The sequence below is a fragment of the Ranitomeya imitator genome, chromosome 8 (assembly GCF_032444005.1).
Source record: "Ranitomeya imitator isolate aRanImi1 chromosome 8, aRanImi1.pri, whole genome shotgun sequence".
Taxonomy (NCBI): domain Eukaryota; kingdom Metazoa; phylum Chordata; class Amphibia; order Anura; family Dendrobatidae; genus Ranitomeya; species Ranitomeya imitator.
Window position 1 is genome coordinate 31,474,848 of NC_091289.1, and position 20,628 is coordinate 31,495,475.

The 20,628-nt window shown below is 42.2% G+C and overlaps 1 protein-coding gene and 1 long non-coding RNA gene across 4 annotated transcripts in view; one reads left to right on the forward strand and one right to left on the reverse strand.

The window, feature by feature from the left end:
• The window catches only part of ARHGEF3 (Rho guanine nucleotide exchange factor 3), a 289,077-nt gene that overhangs the window by 244,731 nt on the left and 23,718 nt on the right, over nucleotides 1-20,628 (forward strand). The window lies entirely within an intron of this gene.
• Nucleotides 7,454-20,628, reverse strand: part of LOC138647589 (uncharacterized) — a 117,687-nt gene continuing 104,512 nt past the window's right edge. Inside the window, exon 5 of the long non-coding RNA XR_011315003.1 lies at nucleotides 7,454-10,351. This is a non-coding gene — a long non-coding RNA (uncharacterized lncRNA). The remainder of the gene's footprint in view (nucleotides 10,352-20,628) is intronic.

A 20,628-nucleotide genomic window follows, 5' to 3' on the forward strand; every position in this document is an offset into this window, starting at 1 on the left:
GAGGGTCTTCCCTGGTGCTGTCTGAGTCCCATAGAGGCTCCTACTAGGAATATGTGGATGATGATGATGAGGGTCTTCCCTGGTGCTGTCTGTGAGTCCCATAGAGGCTCCTACTGGGAATATGTGGATGATGATGATGAGGGGCTTCCCTGGTGCTGTCTGTGTGCTCCCATAGAGGCTCCTACTAGGAATATGTGGATGATGATGATGAGGGGCTTCCCTGGTGCTGTCTGTGTGCTCCCATAGTGGCTCCTACTGGGAATATATGGATGATGATGATGATGATGAGGGTCTTCCCTGGTGCTGTCTGTGTGCATAGTGGCTCCTACTGGGAATATATGGATGATGATGATGATGATGAGGGTCGTCCCTGGTGCTGTCTGTGTGCTCCCATAGAGGCTCCTACTAGGAATATGTGGATGATGATGATGATGATGAGGGTCTTCCCTGGTGCTGTCTGTGTGCTCCCATAGAGGCTCCTACTGGGAATATGACCCCGGTTAGTTTTCCCTGGAGAAGGGAAATGAATGAGACTTCCACACTCCAGCCTATGATGGATGCTGACCAGGCTTTCTGCCTATGTTCATTAGTGTTTAGATTCGGGTTCTAAAAGTCTCCTGTCTGAAGTCTCCATTGAACACTCTGATTTCTGTGGCCATGACAGTATTCTTTGCAGTAATCAGTGTATCCAGATGTCCTATGTTACATTTGCTTTGTTCTCCATGGTCTGTTCTGACTCTATTGATACAATGTAGTTTACAAACATAAACAAAATGTAACAATCTGTGTGTTCTGCTGTGAGAGATGTCCACAAATTAGTGTAAAGATCCCCGGTGTTTGCATCGTGCACACTCCGCCAGTGATGACATGGTTAAATGATTGTGCGAGCTAGGCAGGTAATGGACACCAGTGAGGTGTCACTCATGCCAGACTGCAAAACACAACATTTCCCAACCTGTCTGGACACATCTGTTCTACCTGTCAGGACACAGAGAATTCCCTTCTTAAATGTTCAAACCAAACCTAGTATAATAATTCATCCTGTAATCTTCTAGTAGGTGGCTTCAATCTAAACATGTCAGCTGTAATAATCGTTAACCATCCCTCGTTATCCCCTTATTATAGCCTGTTATTAACTTCTATGTGCATACCGTACAGGTAAGCGGAGTTCCCCAGTATGGCGGCATTACAGAAGGATTCTCTACTAATGACAAACTCAATGTGAACCCTTGTAATGCCCCATCAATTGTAACGCAGCATTGATTGGCATAGAAGTTTCTGCAACTGAAAATCATTTTTATAAGGCTAAGGCCACACGATAAAAAAGAATCGGTCCAATTTTCATCCAGAATAGTGAGACAATTTTTTTTCTCACTGGTCATCCATGTGCAATCCATTTTTTTTTTTTTTTTGAGTCAGCAGCTAATAATTTTTTACAGGACAATTTACAGTTTCCAATGTTACAGAATTGCAATAAATCCGTAAAAATCAGACACTTTGGTCTGTATGGCATCTGATTTTTTTTTTCTCGCATCAATCCAATTTCGGAGGGAAATCGCAATCATACCGAATACAGCTGAAAAAAACCTGCAAATCTGCAATGCCTCACTGAATAACATTGGTCCAAGTGCTATCCCTTTTTTATCGGTTTGCAGTCGTCCAAGTTATACGCTTGTGTTTTTCTTTTCTGGAATATCTGCCCAGATTTCTGCAAGTCCCATCCTCATATGGCGATTGCAGACATTTCCGCAGTACATTGGTGTGTGAACGTGGCCCCGAATCAATACTTTTCCTCTCCACGACTGTTTCATTTATGGGAATGTTTTTCTTTGTTCCATTTGGAGCAGTTTTATTAGTAATATGAAACCTGATCACAATCGAGTATCTTATTCAAGCAGAAGAATGACGATAACATCTGTGTAATTATCTGGAAACGACTACTGATATGATAAAATATCAGGAAATCGTCTTCAGAGGCAGATCAAATGATGATCTTATGAGATACTGCTGTGAATTCGGGTTCCAGCGTTTCTCTTTTTTCCACCATGGTTAATGCATTGAGGTTATGCAAGAATCTTACAGAGCGGAGTTGGAGACACCACCAGGCACTGCCTTGTACAAAGCTGCTCACATTAAGATCAAGGTTCTGTGCTTATATAAATATCCAAAGCTCAGGCTCAGTGCCCTCTGTCTTTTACAAAAGTTTTGTGTTTTTTTTTTTTTTTACCACGAAAATGTCCAACATGACCCCAACATGATCCTTATGCAACATGACCCCAGACGTTCTGAAAATACCTGTCCTACCAAAGTGGAAAGTTGCATGATACATTGCAATGACCTTGTCCTTTGGTTTTAAGGTCCCCACCGTTGGGGGATGATGAACATCAGATAACGCTTCATTGTACCCAAATAGTGGGGGAAGAAACTGTCGAATGGGCGGTGGTACTTTTCTAATTAGATCATCCATTTCATTGCACCAATTTATTTCCTTCTACAGTAGAGCATTCAATGTTTCCATCTCTCCTTTCAGTGCAATGTGCTTGAACAATCTAGTAAAATTTAGCAAAATTTACCTTCAGCAGATGATGATTGAAGTTTTCCAACCTGACACATCAAATTTTTGGTCCACCTTGGCCAACTTTCACCCTATGTACATGGGCAGCTTAGCAATGTGCACCGTTTAGCCATCCTTGGTGTGATCTTCAGACAATCTATGGTGGAACCAGAAACACATGGGCGACTTGCACAATGAATACGTCTGTAGGAACCTGTTCACACACCACCAAGAAACTTGAAGACACAAAAGAGCACAGCAAGGTCAAAAATACTCTGTTGTAAAAAAAATCACAGTAATAAGCAAGTGCCAGTCAAAAGATGATTGATATGTATCAACTAAATACCCTGTTTTTTCCATCTTTTGACTGGCACTTGCTTATTACTGTGATTTTTTTTTACAGCAGAGTATCTTTGACCTCGCTGTGCTCTTTTGTGTCTTCAAGTTTCTTGGTGGAAGACAAGCCACTAACATAACAGATCCCACTTAGGCTACGTTCACATTACCGTTGTGCGCCGCTGCGTCGGCGACGCAACGCACAACGCACGCATAAACGCTGCGTTTTGCGACGCATGCGTAGTTTTTTGCCGAAATTTGGACGCAAGAAAAATGCAACTTGTTGCGTTTTCTTGGTCCGACGCTTGCGGCAAAAAAGACGCATGCGTCGCACAACGCAACAAACAAAAACGCATGCGTCCCCCATGTTAAATATAGGGGCGCATGACGCATGCGTCGCCGCTGCGTCGCCCGACGCAAACCCGACGCAAACTAGCATAACGCTAGTGTGAACGTAGCCTTAAAGTGTCTACAACTATAAGCAAAACTGTTGGCAAATCTGGGCTTGAGGTAAGAAGCAAAAGACGTGTTCAATCACTTGTTTGCAAATATTTAGGAAGGACCGTTAGTAAACTTGGGCTCGCTTCTTTTCAGCCCTGTTTTTGCTTTGGGTACATTGTGCCGGGAACAATGGTTTGTAATGAATTTGGCTTCTGTACAGATTGTATGTGTAGTTTCCGAAGGAGAGTTCTTCCAGATAACCGAGCCTTGAAAAACTTTGACCTTTGTTTTCTCAGGCACTTCTAGACATGCAGCAGCTGCCAGGATCTCTATGGGATCAACAGGTTTCCTCAATCTTTTGAAGAGACATTTACAGCCAAAGAGGCAGCATTCCAGGTCTGGGGGCAGCAGGGGTTCATCAACGCAGCTTGTGGTCACAGGCAGGGGGATCCTTGTAGGAACATGCTGCTGCAAAGGCTGATTTTTTTTTTAAGTACCTACTGTAAAATTCAGACCTAAGAGAAAAATGTGTAAGTGGCTGCAATAGAAAATTAGAACACTTACCCCCCAAATCAGCACTTAAATGGCATAAATGTGAGAAAAAAGGAATGATTGATTGCTTTTGTGGGGGTCGGATCGGTAGTCATATAGCTTGCCACCAAGGTCTTCTTAAATGGAGTGTAAATGTCTCTCATTTTCACTGCAAAGAAAATTAGCACAGGTAGGGGGTAAAGCATATATATATATATATATATATATATATATATATATATATATATATATATATATATATATATATATATATATATATATTCTTGCCAAGATTTGTTACCTACTTTGATGGCCCCATACCAAGCATCTCTAAGCTGGCTGAAATCAGTTTGTCTTCCCTAATGTGGATCCGTGAAGTATCGTTTCTCCTTGCGGAGAGTGACATGTTAAGCATGTTGAGATGAGGAGACTTAAAGCCACAATGCTCCCTAATGCTTCCCTAATGTAAAGGTGACAGTTCTTGTTAGTGCTGGCTTCTGGTTAACCTTTCATCAGGTTTCGAAAGAAAATAATGGAAAAATGGAACTAAATCTCGGTTTACACTTAGTAACATAGTTAGTAAGGCCAAAAAAAAGACATTTGTCCATCCAGTTCAGCCTATATTCCATCATAATAAATCCCCAGATCTACGTCCTTCTACAGAACCTAATAATTGTATGATACAATATTGTTCTGCTCCAGGAAGACATCCAGGCCTCTCTTGAACCCCTCGACTGAGTTCACCATCACCACCTCCTCAGGCAAGCAATTCCAGATTTTCACCGCCCTAACAGTAAAGAATCCTCTTCTATGTTGGTGGAAAAACCTTCTCTCCTCCAGACGCAAAGAATGCCCCCTTGTGCCCGTCACCTTCCTTGGTATAAACAGATCCTCAGCGAGATATCTGTATTGTCCACTTATATACTTATACATGGTTATTAGATCGCCCCTCAGTTGTCTTTTTTCTAGACTAAATAATCCTAATTTCGCTAATCTATCTGGGTATTGTAGTTCTCCCATCCCCTTTATTAATTTTGTTGCCCTCCTTTGTACTCTCTCTAGTTCCATTATATCCTTCCTGAGCACCGGTGCCCAAAACTGGACACAGTACTCCATGTGCGGTCTAACTAGGGATTTGTACAGAGGCAGTATAATGCTCTCATCATGTGTATCCAGACCTCTCTTAATGCACCCCATGATCCTGTTTGCCTTGGCAGCTGCTGCCTGGCACTGGCTGCTCCAGGTAAGTTTATCATTAACTAGGATCCCCAAGTCCTTCTCCCTGTCAGATTTACCCAGTGGTTTCCCGTTCAGTGTGTAATGGTGATATTGATTGCAGATTTCTAACTATAAGAGCTTGTGCAGACGACCATATCCTTTGTTTTACCTGATAGCACTCGTCCCCGTGTTTTTCTATAGGGTCATGTGAATGTCCGATTTCTTCAAGGTCCAAGGAACAAAATCACAGCATGCACAAGTTGCATCCGATTGTCTAATCGCACTTGGCCATTCATGTCTTTGGGTAAGAATTGGACTCGGATGCCACGCGAGTGCTAGACGATTTTCACGGACTGACAGAATAGAGAAACATTTTTTTTTTTTTCTAAATCGAAGAAAATCGGATCACACTGTGATCAAACTCTGACCAGAGGGTGATTAGCATAATCGGTCCGATTTTCTCGGATGAGAGAAAAACGGTGGTGTGACCTTAGTCGATTGGAGCTCTTCCAAGGCCCTGTTATGTGTCGAGACATGCAGCCGCGGGGACTCGAACATATTATTCGGGCACGCTGAAGACACTCGGTTAGCACCCGAGCATGCTCAGATAACACCTTATCCCAACACGCTCGCTCATCACTGTTACTTATATAACATCATTCATTCTGCAGCACTTTACAGACATCATCATCACTGTCCCCTTAGGGGCTCACAATCTAATTTCCCATCATTATGTCTTTGACAACTGGAGAACCCGGAGGAAACCCACAAAAACACAAGGAGAACATACAAACTCCTTGCAGATCCATGGACTAATTTAATAATTAATGTTTCCGAAACTCTCGGGACTTTGCCATGATATCGGCTGAATACAAGAATCTATATTGTGCTTTTTCCATGTGATGGTGCATCCTGCACAAAACTGTTGATGAAGCTTTTTTTTTCTCTTTTTCTGTCCTCGCAGGACGTGTCATTCAATGTTTTGTTCTGAGCGCAGTAAATAAGGAAAGATCAGGTTCAGCATTTTTCTCTTCCATAAGGTCCATGCTATTAATAGGGCGATTACAGAGCTCCGGGCGCTCTGCGCGGTTACTCACATCGCTGGCCTCACTTCTGCGTTGCACAACTCGTCATTCATTACCTCGGGGTTCTCCTTTTATGTGATAATAATTATTGCTCATACGCTATGTCCTATGCTACAACGAGATGACGAATTCTAACATCTGTCTGTACACGGGCGTCAAATCCTACACCATTAATCAACGTAATGAACAGTTGTCAGAAATACTTTTGTTAAATTCTTTATACCGGTGCGAATGTTTTAATTACTAAGAAGTCTATAAAAATTCCTTTTCTTTAGACCTCTCCATTTTTTGCCCATCTATTGACCGCGGCGATAATCACGCCATCATGCGTGCTGCACGTACTACCGTTCTGGGAATATTCCTGAGATTCAGAAAGACCATACGGATAGAAATTTGCCATGGTCTTACTTTTTTTTCTTTTCTGCAGAAATATCAAACTGGTTTCTGAAGTGGTCTAACTGGCTTGTAAAGTTTACGCCAAGGTGTGTACCACCGGTTAACACAACCCTGAGCCTTCTGCACGTGGCCCCATATCCTCCGAGTTGTATGGAGCCACGGGACTGTGCCGTACCTCTGTATACAGCTAATTTCATACAGAGGGACTATAAAGTCACAGGCGCTGCCATGTTGTCTCCTGCACAAAGCCCGACTATGTGCTTTAGACCCTAGACTAGTTCCACAAGTCCGACATTCATGGACTGAGTACAGACCGTGATGTCCAGATTGCTCCAAACACAACAGCCTCATATACGCCCATCACACAGTTGAGTACAGATCAGGACGCCCGCTAATGATCCGGACATGAATGTTTGCCAACATCTGACATGTCATAGAGAAGTATCAGAAGTTTAGATTGGAGGGGCTCCGGATGCTGAACCCCACCAATCCCTTACACGAAGGAGCTCGGCCGAATCAGGCTCATAGACTTTTTAGTCTTGGCGGAAAGTAGCACTGGGCTGAGCAGGTCTTCATGTTACTGATCAGCACTTGGACTACAATCATTTTATAACAGTTGGGTGCATATTGTATGACTTGTAATCTCCATCATTCTGGTAGACTGCTTCAGGTAAACACGACCTGTAATTTCTCCACATGGCTGAGACTGGGGTCAGAGTCCTTTGACAAATTGATTAAGACTGACCTAATTTCACATAGGAGTTCAAATACCTTTCTACTAATTACTTACTGGTTACGGATGATCAGAGCGGCTCTTAAACCAGTAGAGCATAGTATGTACTGACTGTCCAGCTGATAACCCCCCCCCATACGCCCAACCAAATGAACCCTGTAACCTCCGTTTAAGGGATAGGGGCCACCCCAAAGTGCAAACAGTCATCATAACAATGATAATTGGATCTAAACTAGCAGAGTCCTTGCTGAGGAACACATATTTCTGTTACGACCCGGCTGATTGTACAATCAATAACGGCATTGAAGTGTGAGATTTCACCAATAGCCAATTAGCGGTTTGTCCTTTTGGCTGTTCAATACAAATGTGATCATGTTTTATTGGTTGTATTTCTGCTAAAATGTCATTTAATAGCTTAGACTAGAATTTTCCAAAATATTAGGTCCTACAAATACCAGCCTGTCAGTCAGAAATCATTGGTCTTAGAAAATGCCGGAAAGCATTTTCCATTGACTTTCTGACACCGATCCTTGGTGCCAGTAGTTTATACGAGCTCCCGCCCCGACAGAAGCGCCGGCTCCTTTAATGTGTGTATGATATACTTGTGTTATGTAAGCTTGAAATAGAATATGCTGGCGCTGTGTAAATAATAATTGTGCAAAAACCCGAGTGAGTTTCCCACTACGTTCTGTCTTGCTACACTCCCTGAATTAGGTTGATCTTTATTTTTCTTTTTACTTATTTATATGTTTATTTTGATATTTGTCTTATAATTCTGCATTTATTGAATTAATTTCTACATGTATTTAACACTGGAGCGCTCCATATATCCGGGTTCCCGCTGCAGCTTATTCGGTGAGCGCTATAGCATGCCAAATGAGCAGGGACCCGATCAAATTCGCTCAACTCTACTCAGGACATGGGCAACATACATTATATAGTCATTGCAACAAAGTTGCTACATTGTTGCATAATCTTGTATCATACTTTTTTCAATGGTCTTGTGCATGCAGTATTACAGGGCATCCCAAAGGTGTCTTTGTACCCTTAGGTTCAGTCCAGATCATGATTGTAATCTTTGTGGAAGACAGGGAAAGCTCTGAGCATATTCATAGGTTTCTGTTAACTTAATGGAGGCCAAAAGAGTGTCTTTGTGGCCTTTGTCAGATTGGTATAAGTCACTATAGCATAGCGTAGTAAGGCTACGCTGTTCCACACAATGGTACATAGTAAAGCGATCTATACCATTCTGTATAATGTTTTCTGCCTCCATTGAGAGGCACTGGATGTTGGATGAGGCCACTGTATGACGTCCCTAAGGGCATCCCTGGTATATACAGCTCTGGAAAAAATTAAGAGACCACCACATCAGAACCCTGTCATGGGCAGCCCAATCTCCAGACCTGAACCCCATTGAAAACCTCTGGAATGTAATCAAGAGGATGATGGATAGTCACAAGCCATCGAACAAAGAAGAACTGCTTACATTTTTGCACCAGAAGCAGTGTGAAAGACTGGTGGAAAGCATGCCAAGACGCATGAAAGCTGTGATTTAAAATCATGGTTATTCCACAAAATATTGATTTCTGAACTCTTCCTGAGTTAAAACAGTATTGTTGTTTCTAAATGATTATAAACTTGTTTTCTTTGCATTATTTGAGATCCGAAAGCACTGTTTTGTTGTTTTTTTTTTATTTTGACCATTTTTCTTTGTCAGAACAAAAATACAAAATTTATTGCTTGGAAATTCGGAGACATGTTGTCAGAAGTTTATAGAATAAAAGAACAATTTACGTTTTACTCAAAAATGTACATATAACACAGGGGAACAATTTGAAAAAAAATTTCTGTTGAGTTAGGTTTTTGAGCTGATTTATACTAAAATTGGCATGCTGATTCCAAAAATGTAGTCAGTTTCTTTCTAGCACGTCAAGTTTTTCCTACACAACTTACCTGCCAGAGAAGCACAATTGCACTGATATCTGTAATAAGACTTGTTATCTGATTACAATTCGACTCATATAGAGCTACTTGGCAACTTGTAAGAGTAGTCACAACTTTGTCATGCCTATTTCTTATATATTTCATTTTTTGTTCAAATTTGTACTATTTAAAAAAAAAAACACTTTTTAGGTACAGTAGTTTACATAGTTTTGAGAAGACAAAAATCCTATAGTTCAAAAACTTGACGTGATAGAGAAAAACTGAGATCATTTCTGGATTCAGCATCCAAAAATTAATTAAGAACAGTTGTCTGACCTAACTCTTAAAAAATTGTGTTCCCAGAGAAAAATGAGACAAACTGAACATTTTGCAGTGGTCTCCTAATTTTTTCCAGAGCTGTATGTCAAATGGACATGATGGGAACATAGCCTCAATTTGCAAACTTAAGTAGGCTTTGACATAGTCTGTAACTGGCAGGGGCCATTGTGCCAGTTATAAGTTGTGGAGATGACATTGTAAGTGTAACTGCACAATGCAGATTTATTTGGGTGTAAGTGTGTTTGCTGTTAAATCCAGTCCTAATTCCATAGTAGATGACGCAAAGCACTTTTTTTCTATGGCCTTAGGCACGATCTTGAGCCATGGCGACTTGATGGATGAACGATCTGTAGAAGATTGATGTGGTGCAAGCCTAGATAGGTCCACCAGGGTCTTCTCAACTGGTGAATGAACGATCTGTAGATTGATCTCGTGCAAGCCTAGATAGGTCCACCAGGGTCTTCTCCACTGGTGAATGAACGATCTGTAGATTGATCTCGTGCAAGCCTAGATAGGTCCACCAGGGTCTTCTCCACAGTTACCTTGATAGTATCAAGCCATCAGGTTGCTGGTCTTCCTCTTTGCCTTGTTCCTTCTATTCTTCTGACCATGATGTCCTTCTCCAGTGATTGCTCTAGTCTGATGTGTCCAAAGTAGGCAACTTGTAGCTTGGTGGTCCTTGCTTCGGTTGCCATGTCTGGCTTGATTTATTCCAAAATTGATTTGTTCTTGTTTTTCATGGTATTGATAACAATTTTCTCCAACACCAGATTTTCAAAGGCATCAATTCTAAGCCTAGTCGTACAAAAAAAAAACACACAGATCGGTTATGTGTGCATTTAACACCTCTAGGATGTGTTAGATAATGTGATGCGGTAGACAATTGGAAACAATATAGGTAATTTACAGAAGCTTGTAAAGGTACCTTCACACATAACGATATTGTTAACGATATCGTTGCTATTTGTGACGTAGCAACGATATCGTTAATGAAATCGTTATGTGTGACAGCGACCAACGATCAGGCCCCTGCTGGGAGATCGTTGGTCGCTGAATAAAGTCCAGAACTTTATTTCGTCGCTGGACTCCTGCTGACATCGCTGGATCGGCGTGTGTGACACCGATCCAGCGATGTCTTCACTGGTAACCAGGGTAAACATCGGGTAACTAAGCGCAGGGCCGCGCTTAGTAACCCGATGTTTACCCTGGTTACCATGCTAAAAGTAAAAAATAACAAACACTAGATACTTACCTACCGCTGTCTGTCCTCCAGCGCTGTGCTCTGCACTCCTCCTGCTCTGGCTGTGAGCGTCGGTCAGCCGGAAAGCAGAGCGGTGACGTCACTGCTCTGCTTTCCGGCTCACAGCCAGCACAGGAGGAGAGCAGAGAAGCAGAGCGCAACGCTGGAGGACAGACAGCTGTAGGTAAGTATCTAGTGTTTGTTTTTTTTTACTTTTAGCACGGTAACCAGGGTAAACATCGGGTTACTAAGCGCGGCCCTGCGCTTAGTTACCCGATGTTTACCCTGGTTACCGGCATCGTTGGTCGCTGGAGAGCGGTCTGTGTGACAGCTCTCCAGCGACCAAACAGCGACGCTGCAGCGATCTGGATCGTTGTCGGTATCGCTGCAGCGTCGCTTAATGTGAAGGGGCCTTAAGAATTGTGCAGATCTTACCATACCAGACTCTCCTTTCAACACCCTAAATTTCTATAGAATTATGTGAAAACGAGGGTGTAAATTGTGGAACTGATTCTGCGGGCACCGTTCTCATGCTGTGCCTCCAGATCTTGAAGATAATATACCTACACACCCTAACCTCATGCCTTAGGGCGATTGTCTCTCTTCAGCGTGACTGTCAGATAGGAAAGATATAGAGGAATTTTAATTGTTCATGTATTCTAGAAGGCGTGTGTACATAGTGAACATATTTGGAGTCACCTAAGTGATGAGCGTTTCTGAAAACACTGGAATCATAGTCCAACAGAAAACATAGCAGAGGGCACAATATTTTTTTGTTCTCCTACTTTCTCACCATCTGTATGAAATATAGCCACATCTCCCCTTTTTCTGAGCTCCGAGCATGTTCACATCAGCCATAAGAAATGGGGTTGTGTCCAACCTGAGCAGAGACAACTTCTTTGTTCCACACCTTCTGTTGCCTACATCTACATGGGCTGCATATTTGCTTCATTTCACCTTGATGAGAACTTGGCCTAGAAATGAAACTAGAAATACACTTGTCCTCACTGTTTAAGTCCCCAAACATATTCAATAAAAGTTGGTCTAACCTGATAATTTCAGCAGGATCGGCTGACCATCTAATGTGTAGGTGGTCTTAGCGACTGTCTCATGGCCGATTGTGTAAGGAGACCTAAAGATTGGGTGGTTGGAACTCAACCACCTGATCCTTTTATGCTGTGGGAAGGTGTAAGAGGACAGAGGGTCTCTCTTCATAGAGTTCATGGGGGAATTGGTAAGAATAGCTGTCAGCCGCTCGATCATTCGAGCGATAACTTTCTAATGTGTATGTTCAGCTTTTGTCTGCAGGACCGAAAGGTGGAGGAGGACGAGGTGCATGACTTATTTGCTCAGACACGGAGATCATTTCTTTATATATTTTTCAGATTTTAATTGTGATACAAGGTAAAAATAGAACTGAAGACAATTGAGATGAATTATTTTCAGATTTTGTTTTCTTATTTATTTTCTGGTTTATTTTATTTTTTTTTTAGCATCTTTTATAGTTTATGGGTGAATATGTTTCTACCATGATGTTGCACCAGCTTTGTGATCACCATGTACCATGTGAAGATGTAGGAAAGACTTTTTATGCCACCCTCATCCCAGTCATATAAGTCTCGGTTCCATGAATTTTTATTTGGAAACCTTAGGTGTTTTATCAAACTCCAGCTACTGTTGTTGTCCATCTGATCTTTGGGGACTAACTGGGGATGTCCTATCGATAAGTTCAGGTGCATCTACATTATGTAAGTGGCTACATAACTACAGCTTGATTTATAGATGTCTACTTAATGAGAGCGGGTTTCATAACTCCCTGATTTGATTGATGTCATCTCATGTTCTTGCCGTTCACTGTGGTTTTGGATTTCTAACAAGTTATGAGACTTCACTCTAAGGATTCTGTGGATTCAAGGCCAGTTTTGCCGGTAGCAGACTAATAAAATAAGGTCCTTTGGCAGAAAGCCAGAGAAAATGTTGACTTACCTTTCCGATTGCTGAATTCATTTGATATCTTGTTCAGATTAATAGGCTGGCAAGATGTAACATCTGTGAATAATAATACTCTGTTTGATTTCTTTGACCCCCGTGTGATTTGGGGGTAATAGTTTTGTCATAAATTATGGGTAATGTATGTTTTCTGACAGAAGGAAGTTCAAATTGCAGTCAAATGTTCTTGAGAATTAGAAAAACCGTATATGGATGCAATTTGCATGAATGTAAGGGGTCAGGTCATTATTTTCCTCCATGGGAATTCTGTAGGTGCCAGCTGTAGGGTACGAGCTGTGAAGTAGTAGTAGTGGTAGTAGTAGTGAATATGTGCATACAAAGGGGTTGTATGAAGTTAGTAAAACTCGGCTGGCTTCTTCCTGAAACAGCGCCACTCTTGTGCACAAAATGTTTCTGGTATTGCACCTTAGCCCTATTCAAGTGAAGCCGCAGTACCACATACAACCAATGGATAAAAGTGGTGCTGGTTCTGGGTCTGAGCCTCAATATCAGACAAGCCTCATGGACAAGAGTGCTAAACAGAGCCTTGAAAATTCAAGCAATCCCTGTTGGAAATGGTTATAATTGATCACTCATGGTTGTGTGGTCAATAATCCACTGGTTTGTATAAAAGGTAAATTCCTTCTGTATAGTGTGCTCTACATAACGGACATAAAGAGAAAGGGGGTTTAAAATAACAACCATAATAATACAATTCGGCACTCTCCATAGAAGTGTAAGAAAGAGAAGAGACTTGAAGCTGTAGATGTCATAATAGACAATAAAAGAAGATGTCACTTGCTAAAAAAATGGAGTCAAGTACCTTGTAAGAATCCCTGGTCTCCCCTGATTCTGCCCCTTTTTTCCGTTTTATGCTACGTCGTTCCATTGCAGAGATATTGACATTTGTTGCTTTTGGAGAACAATATGTGAAATCTCTTCTGGTAGTTCAACTGAGTGTTTCTTCTCTGGGAGTGAGCACTTCCATTTCTCCCTCCAAAACTTTGCCAATCACAGCTGACCAGCTGATTAAGCAGTCAATGTTATGCCCGGCTATGACTGGCAGCGTCTCGGAGGGAGTGGTGAAAGTGCACAGCCCAGAGAAGACTCTGAAGAAATGTTTGCTTGATATGCAAACAGAAATTGCACATCCTGCGCTGCAGAAAAACAAATGTGAATATCTCTGCAATGGAGCGATGTAGCACAAAATGGAAAAGAGGAGCAGACTCAGGACAGCATAGAGATTTTTACAAGATATAACTATTTTTTTTAAGCAAGTGACAGTTTGTGGGGCCATTTTTACACATGAACTCATGTTTTAGAGTCGATATTCATTCTATTTCTACAGAGAGCAAACAATGTTCATAAAATCCAAAGTTTGCAGTCAGTTCTCCTGAGGATGCATCCTGTGAACCACATCATTTACCATCATCCTCATATATAAATATCTACATAGTTAATCACTGTCCCTCAAAACTAGGCTTTGACTTTGGCCCCAGGGGAGAAGCATAAAGCATAACTTTCTTCTGCCTACAGACACTGACTCACAAACCGTCTAAACCCACTTCAAAGCCCGCACTCTTACTTCTGGGCTCAGCGGTAGCTTGCAGAAGATGTATTTAAGTCATCAGCAAATGTTCTGTAGTCAGTAGACTGTGATCCATTGGTAGCAACAAGTATATTTGAAGTCAGAGACAACTCACGTGTCCATAAAGGTACACTGTAGTCCTTCAACGTGATATATGCAATATAATAACTGTGTTAGATCTGTATGAGCCTACAATATTTCTAAGAGTCTGTCACTGACACATCTGTTTTAGTAATTACCGGTACTTGCAGTCCTCCTGATATATCAGTTGTGGATCATCTTTTCTTACAACTGTGTGTTCTTCCGTTGCCCTGTTATTCCTCCTACAAATTTATAAATTCATGATTACAGGGAGTCACCATTCTTTTTGTAAGGGAAGAGTCAAACATCCCGTGTAACTCGGACGTGGATACCAACGCAATGTTTGGACTGGCCATCGGCACTCCCTACCCGAGTGTGATAGCGTGTATTTCTCTGCAGCTGTCATGTTCGGATCGGGAGAGCCGATGGCCAGTCCAAACATTGCGTTGCGATGCTAATCTGAGTTATATGGCTAATTTGGGCTAATTTGTTCAGAAAGCTGGCCGGCCCTATTTTTTTTTAAACTTGTCACCGAGTTGTTTTTCTGTTATTTCTCCTGGAAATATCCAAACAAATTTAACGAATGGGTTTTACTACTCACTTTGTGGATGAGTTGTGTCCTTCCATGGTCTGACACAATCAACACCGATCAAACTGTGCAGAGACCTAGCCATTTCCACGAGGAGCTCCAGAACAATCCATATTCCAGGATTGATATAATTTTTGTGTATTTCATGCATTCACTGAAACAAAGATGTCAGGGAAGGTGGCTGATCCTCTCGAAAGTGTCCCAGTTCATAGATGCTCCTTCCAAGAAGAATAATAGAGCGACTGTACAATGCACAAATGCATTTTCTAAAACAGACCTATCGGTATGTTTTGAGCATTTCTATACTTTTACTATCAGCACTTTTTTTTCCCCATTTTCTTTGCGCGACTTTAGTTTTTGATCCCTACGTTAATAATCTTTTATGGTCATTAGACCAGGCCCATTCTCATTTTTTTTCTGAACGGCTCACATACCGACATTCATTTTGCGCAGTGACTGTACTCAATAAACTGTGCACCATCGCTTGCTTGTGAAGTCACAGATGACCTTCATATTTTTTACTGACCCCTTTTCTCTGGATATGGCTGAGCTTTTGACCTCTGCAGATGAAGCAAGAACTACGGTATTTTGCCATCTTGACAGCTGGTGGAGCATAAAGTACAAAGCAAAGAACCGCACTATTGTATGGCACCTGGACCGAGACAGTGAATCCGTAGTTAATGTTATTCAGGTCACTGGCTCTTGTATTCCCAGAACAATACGAGGGGCTCAGAGTGGAGCTCGTCTTTCTTTTAGGAAGCCAAATCAAACTTGACTTTCAGTGGAGTGTGCTCTCCAGCCGAGTGTGGTAATTAGCGGTCTGTGGGTGGTCCGTGCGCTGAAATTCAATAGAACGCTAATCAATACTATGAGAAAACAATTTAACATGACCTGACAACCCAGAGTATACGATTTCTTCAAAATCATTATGAATCGGACACTATGAATCGGACACGAAAATCCCTGCCACAATATTACAACGTAGTAGTGAAAGAGTGGTGGAATGTCTGTCCGGTAATTTTGCAATAAACTGCAAAAAAAAAATTATGAAAATCATCTTCAACCTGTGGATTTCCAGCTGTCGCCAACTACAATTCTTACCATGCTCTATATATGAGGACTGTGAGAGCATGCTGGGATATGTTGTTTCATAATAGCGAGAGACCTGTATGTTCAGAATCAGAATGATTAGACAGGCTAACTGCAGCATAGACTGTCATTGTTCTCGACAGCACATGTGCTGCCGAGAAATGTAATTTTTTAAGCGAACTTAAAAATCAACGACAACAATCCGTGATGTTGCAGCGTCCTGGATAGCGATCTCGTTGTGTTTGACACGCAGCAGCGATCTGGATCCCGCTGTGCCATCGCTGGTTGGAGCTGGAAGTCCAGAACTTTATTTCGTCGCCAGGTCGGCGTGTATCGTCATGTTTGACATCAAAAGCAACGACGCCAGCAACGAGCATAGGGTCCCTAGATGTGTGTCGGATCGGTACACTCCGGCTGTTTGACATGGAGCTAACAACCAGCGAGAACTATAAGTGAGTCGCCGTTACGTCACTGGATCGCTCCTGCATCGTTCTGGAGCTGCCGTGTTTGACGTCTCTACAGCGACCTAAACAGCGACGCTCCAGCGATCTAGTTTAGGTCGGCTCGTTGTCTATATCGCTGCAGCGTCGCTGAGTGTGACGGTACCCTAAATATATTTTATCACTTGCCAAATCGTCATGTACCTTAGAAACTAAATCTCCTCCAGATGTGATTACCACCGTCGAGTTTGCACAGCATGATGGTCTTTTGTCTTGCTGTTTGCATACACATGGCCACACAATACACGGAGAATACAAATCCTGACTTGTTGAGAGACTACCCCGGCTTTCCTTCGCGATACCGGTTCAGGTGTCTGCAATACATTAACAGCTGCTTTGTACCTAATCTCGCTTGTTTGCTGAGCTAATTTGCTTCCTTGTAACCCACAAGTTCTATGGTTTGACATCCTGTTTGTAAACAGTCTATCAACAAACCAGTGTCCAGAAAAATCCACCATCATAGTACAGGGAGCAGAGGCACCACTGTAGGCCACCGTGTAGTCAACATGCAAAAAAGAGAGCGAAAGGCCAACTCCTCCTCCCCAAATGCCTATAGATGACTCTCACAATTCTACTTCCTATTATATGGCAACCGTTCTTTTTATTAGAAATGACCTGAACAAAGATTTGTTTAATAATTCAAGTGTAGACCCGCTATGTGCATCCGTGTGAGTTTATGTTGTCTCTGGAGGAGACTATCTCTGTAACACGGCATGAATAGGGTTATTATTATTTATTGTTATAGCGCCATTTATTCCATGGCGCTTTACATGTGAGGAGGGGAATACATAATAAAAACAAGTACAATAATCTTAAACAGTACAAGTCATAACTGGTACAGGAGGAGAGAGGACCCTGCCCGCGAGGGCTCACAATCTACAAGGGATGGGTGAGGATGCAGTAGGTGAGGATAGAGCTGGTCGTGCAGCGGTTTGGTCGATCGGTGGTTACTGCAGGTTGTAGGCTTGTCGGAAGAGGTAGGTCTTCAGGTTCTTTCTGAAGGTTTCGATGGTAGGTGAGAGTCTGATGTGTTGTGAAGGGTTTACCTTTGTTATTAAGAACCGCAACGTGCCTCTGTACAAAATCGCTGCGGACATAAAAATCATTTCATCTGCCAAAGAAGTGTTTCAATCATTCGTCTGTTTAGACCGGCTGATTATTGGGAACCAGTCAGTCCTAGGATAATCGGCCAGTCTAAATGCTCCCGAATATAGATCTGTATCATGTGCACCCATTTGCCCCTTCTGATCCCCTTTATCTTGTGGCCTTAAGTGTTTTTTTTTTTTTTTTGGACTATGGGTGTAGCATCAATCTGACAATTCGATAAATCTCTTTAGTATGTTCTGAATACAGGGAAGGAAGATAGGAGTCACTCTACATAATTAGAATTGTCTCCTCCTGATTTATTCCCGTCTTTTCAGGTCCCCGTAGACCTTACAAAGCTATGGGGACAATGACCAGCGATCTATCTTTATAAAGGACCTGAACAGTCTGGGGTACAGATATCATTGGACAATAGACGGAGAGGGCTGTAATATGACTAATGTCCTATTGTTAGGGCATTGAATCGGGCAACCCAAGTCTTTCAAGAGAGGAAATATCAGAACAAACTTTGAGGTCCTTTGAAGATAACGTGCCGTCTGCCTCAGACGAACACAATAGGGTCTGAGATGTGGGACCACATTCTTTTGAGGACGCAGGCAAAAGACTGCTGTATGGAGTCGGGATGATATACAGGAACTTCCTGTCCGATCGAACGAAAATCAAACATTTTGTTTGTGTTTTGAATATAAAAGGAACTTGTGTTTTCTTCTCATGCTTTTCCTTCATTGCACATTCCCAGTCCATTGTTGTTTTACAGTAATAAAATGTGAAGATGATGGTCATCCCAGACAATATAACGGATACTGAAGTCCAATCTGATTGCAGATTTTGCTTGTTGCATCAATCTATATTGGTTCTGTATGCATTTTTCATTGTTGTACATAGTCATGCTCCATTTTTAAGCTGGCCATACACGATATAGCTGTTACTTGAACGTTTGTCATGCAGCTTTATTTTCCAACTCCCCTATACAGGCGCTTCTCACAAAATTAGAATATCATCAAAAAGTTAATTTATTTCAGTTCTTCAATACAAAAAGTAAAACTCATAAATTATATAGAGTGATTATAAACAGAGTGATCTATTACAAGTGTTTATTTATGTTAATGTTGATGATTATGGCTTATAGTCAATGAAAACCCAAAAGTCATTATCTCAGTAAATTAGAATAGTTTATAACACCAGCTTTAAAAATGATTTTAAAATCCAAAATGTTGGCTTACTGAAATGTATGTTCAGTAAAAAAGCACTCCATTCTTTGGTCGGGCTCCTTTTGCTTCAATGCGGCGTGTCATGGCGGCGATCAGCCTGTGGCACTGCTGAGGTGTTATGGAAGCCCACTGTCACGATCCATTTTTTGATTTGTGGCAGATCTGGTTTCCCTCAGTTTAAGACCTTTTTTCCTTTCTGGTAATCGGGGGGTTGATGCATCCCCCACCGCCCCCCCCCCCTGTGGCCGCTGGTGTTATTGCATTGCATTGCTGCTGGGTCAGCTGATGTTGGTGGTGACCACTCCACCATCCTTTAAGAGGTCACCTGATGCATCAGCTGACTGTCTGTGTTAGTTCATTCTGCAGCGACCAAGCTGGGAGGAGCTTGCTGGGAGCAGTTGTTGTTCTTCTGAGTCCGGTGAATCTGTTTCTTCCCGCTGTGCTTTGCAGCAATAAGCTAAGTGTTTTCCTATACCTTGTCTGTCTTTCCTTACCCCTTGTTGTATTAGTGCAGCGGTGGGACCAGTGCTCTCACCTGCCAGTTCCCTACGCAGGGATAAGTGCAGGGCAAGTGAGGGACTAGGTATCCTGGTCAGCGACGGGGTGAAAGAACCCGTATAGGGACGATAGTAAGATCAGGGCACATCTGCAGGCGAGTGCAGGAGGTGCCCATTCCCTACCGACAGGGCCCACCGTTGTAATTGTGTCCCCGGTGTACCCTTGTTTGTTGTGCTGTTTGTGACAGATCTACGGTTGTGTCGTTTCATACCGGGTCAGTCACATCGTGACACCCAGGTTGCTTTGATAGCAGCCTTCAGCTCGTCTGCATTGTTGGGTCTGGTGTCTCTCATCTTCCTCTTGACAATATCCTATAGATTCTCTATGAGGTTAAGGTCAGGCGAGTTTGCTGCCAATCAAGCACAGCGATACTGTTGCTTTTAAACCAGGTATTGGTATTTTGGCAGTGTGGACAGGGGCCAAGTCCTGCTGGAGAATGAAATTTCCATCTCCAAAAAACTTGGCAGAAGGAAGCATGAAGTGATCTAAAATTTCCTGGTAGACGGCTGCGCTGACTTTGGTCTTGATAAAACACAGTGGACCTACACCAGCAGATGACCTCAAGCAGCTTGGATTATGTGCCTCTCCACTCTTCCTCCAGACTCTGAGACCTTGATTTCCAAATGAAATGCAAAATTTACTTTCCTTGTTGAGTGTGTCAATGACAGCCTTTTATTGATGATATTCTAATTTTGTGAGGAGCACCTGTACATGAATGTTTGGCTTCACCAAGCATATGTTCATCTTAGAGAGAGGAGAAAGACACTGTCAAACTCTTCTAGCAGTAGTTTATCTTCCCTGAAATTCCTAATTCACGATCCTTAACATCTCCATGACATAATTGGTCAGGGAAAAGTCGGGAGGCCACCATACACATCATATGCCCAAAGAAACATTAAAGACAGGTCTATTGGTCGGGGAAGAGTCGGGAGGCCACCATACACATCATATGCCCAAAGAAACATTAAAGACAGGTCTATTGGTTGGGGAAGAGTCGGGAGGCCACCATACACATCATATGCCCAAAGAAACATTAAAGACAGGTCTATTGGTCAGGGAAGAGTCGGGAGGCCACCATACACATCATATGCCCAAAGACACATTAAAGACAGGTCTATTGGTC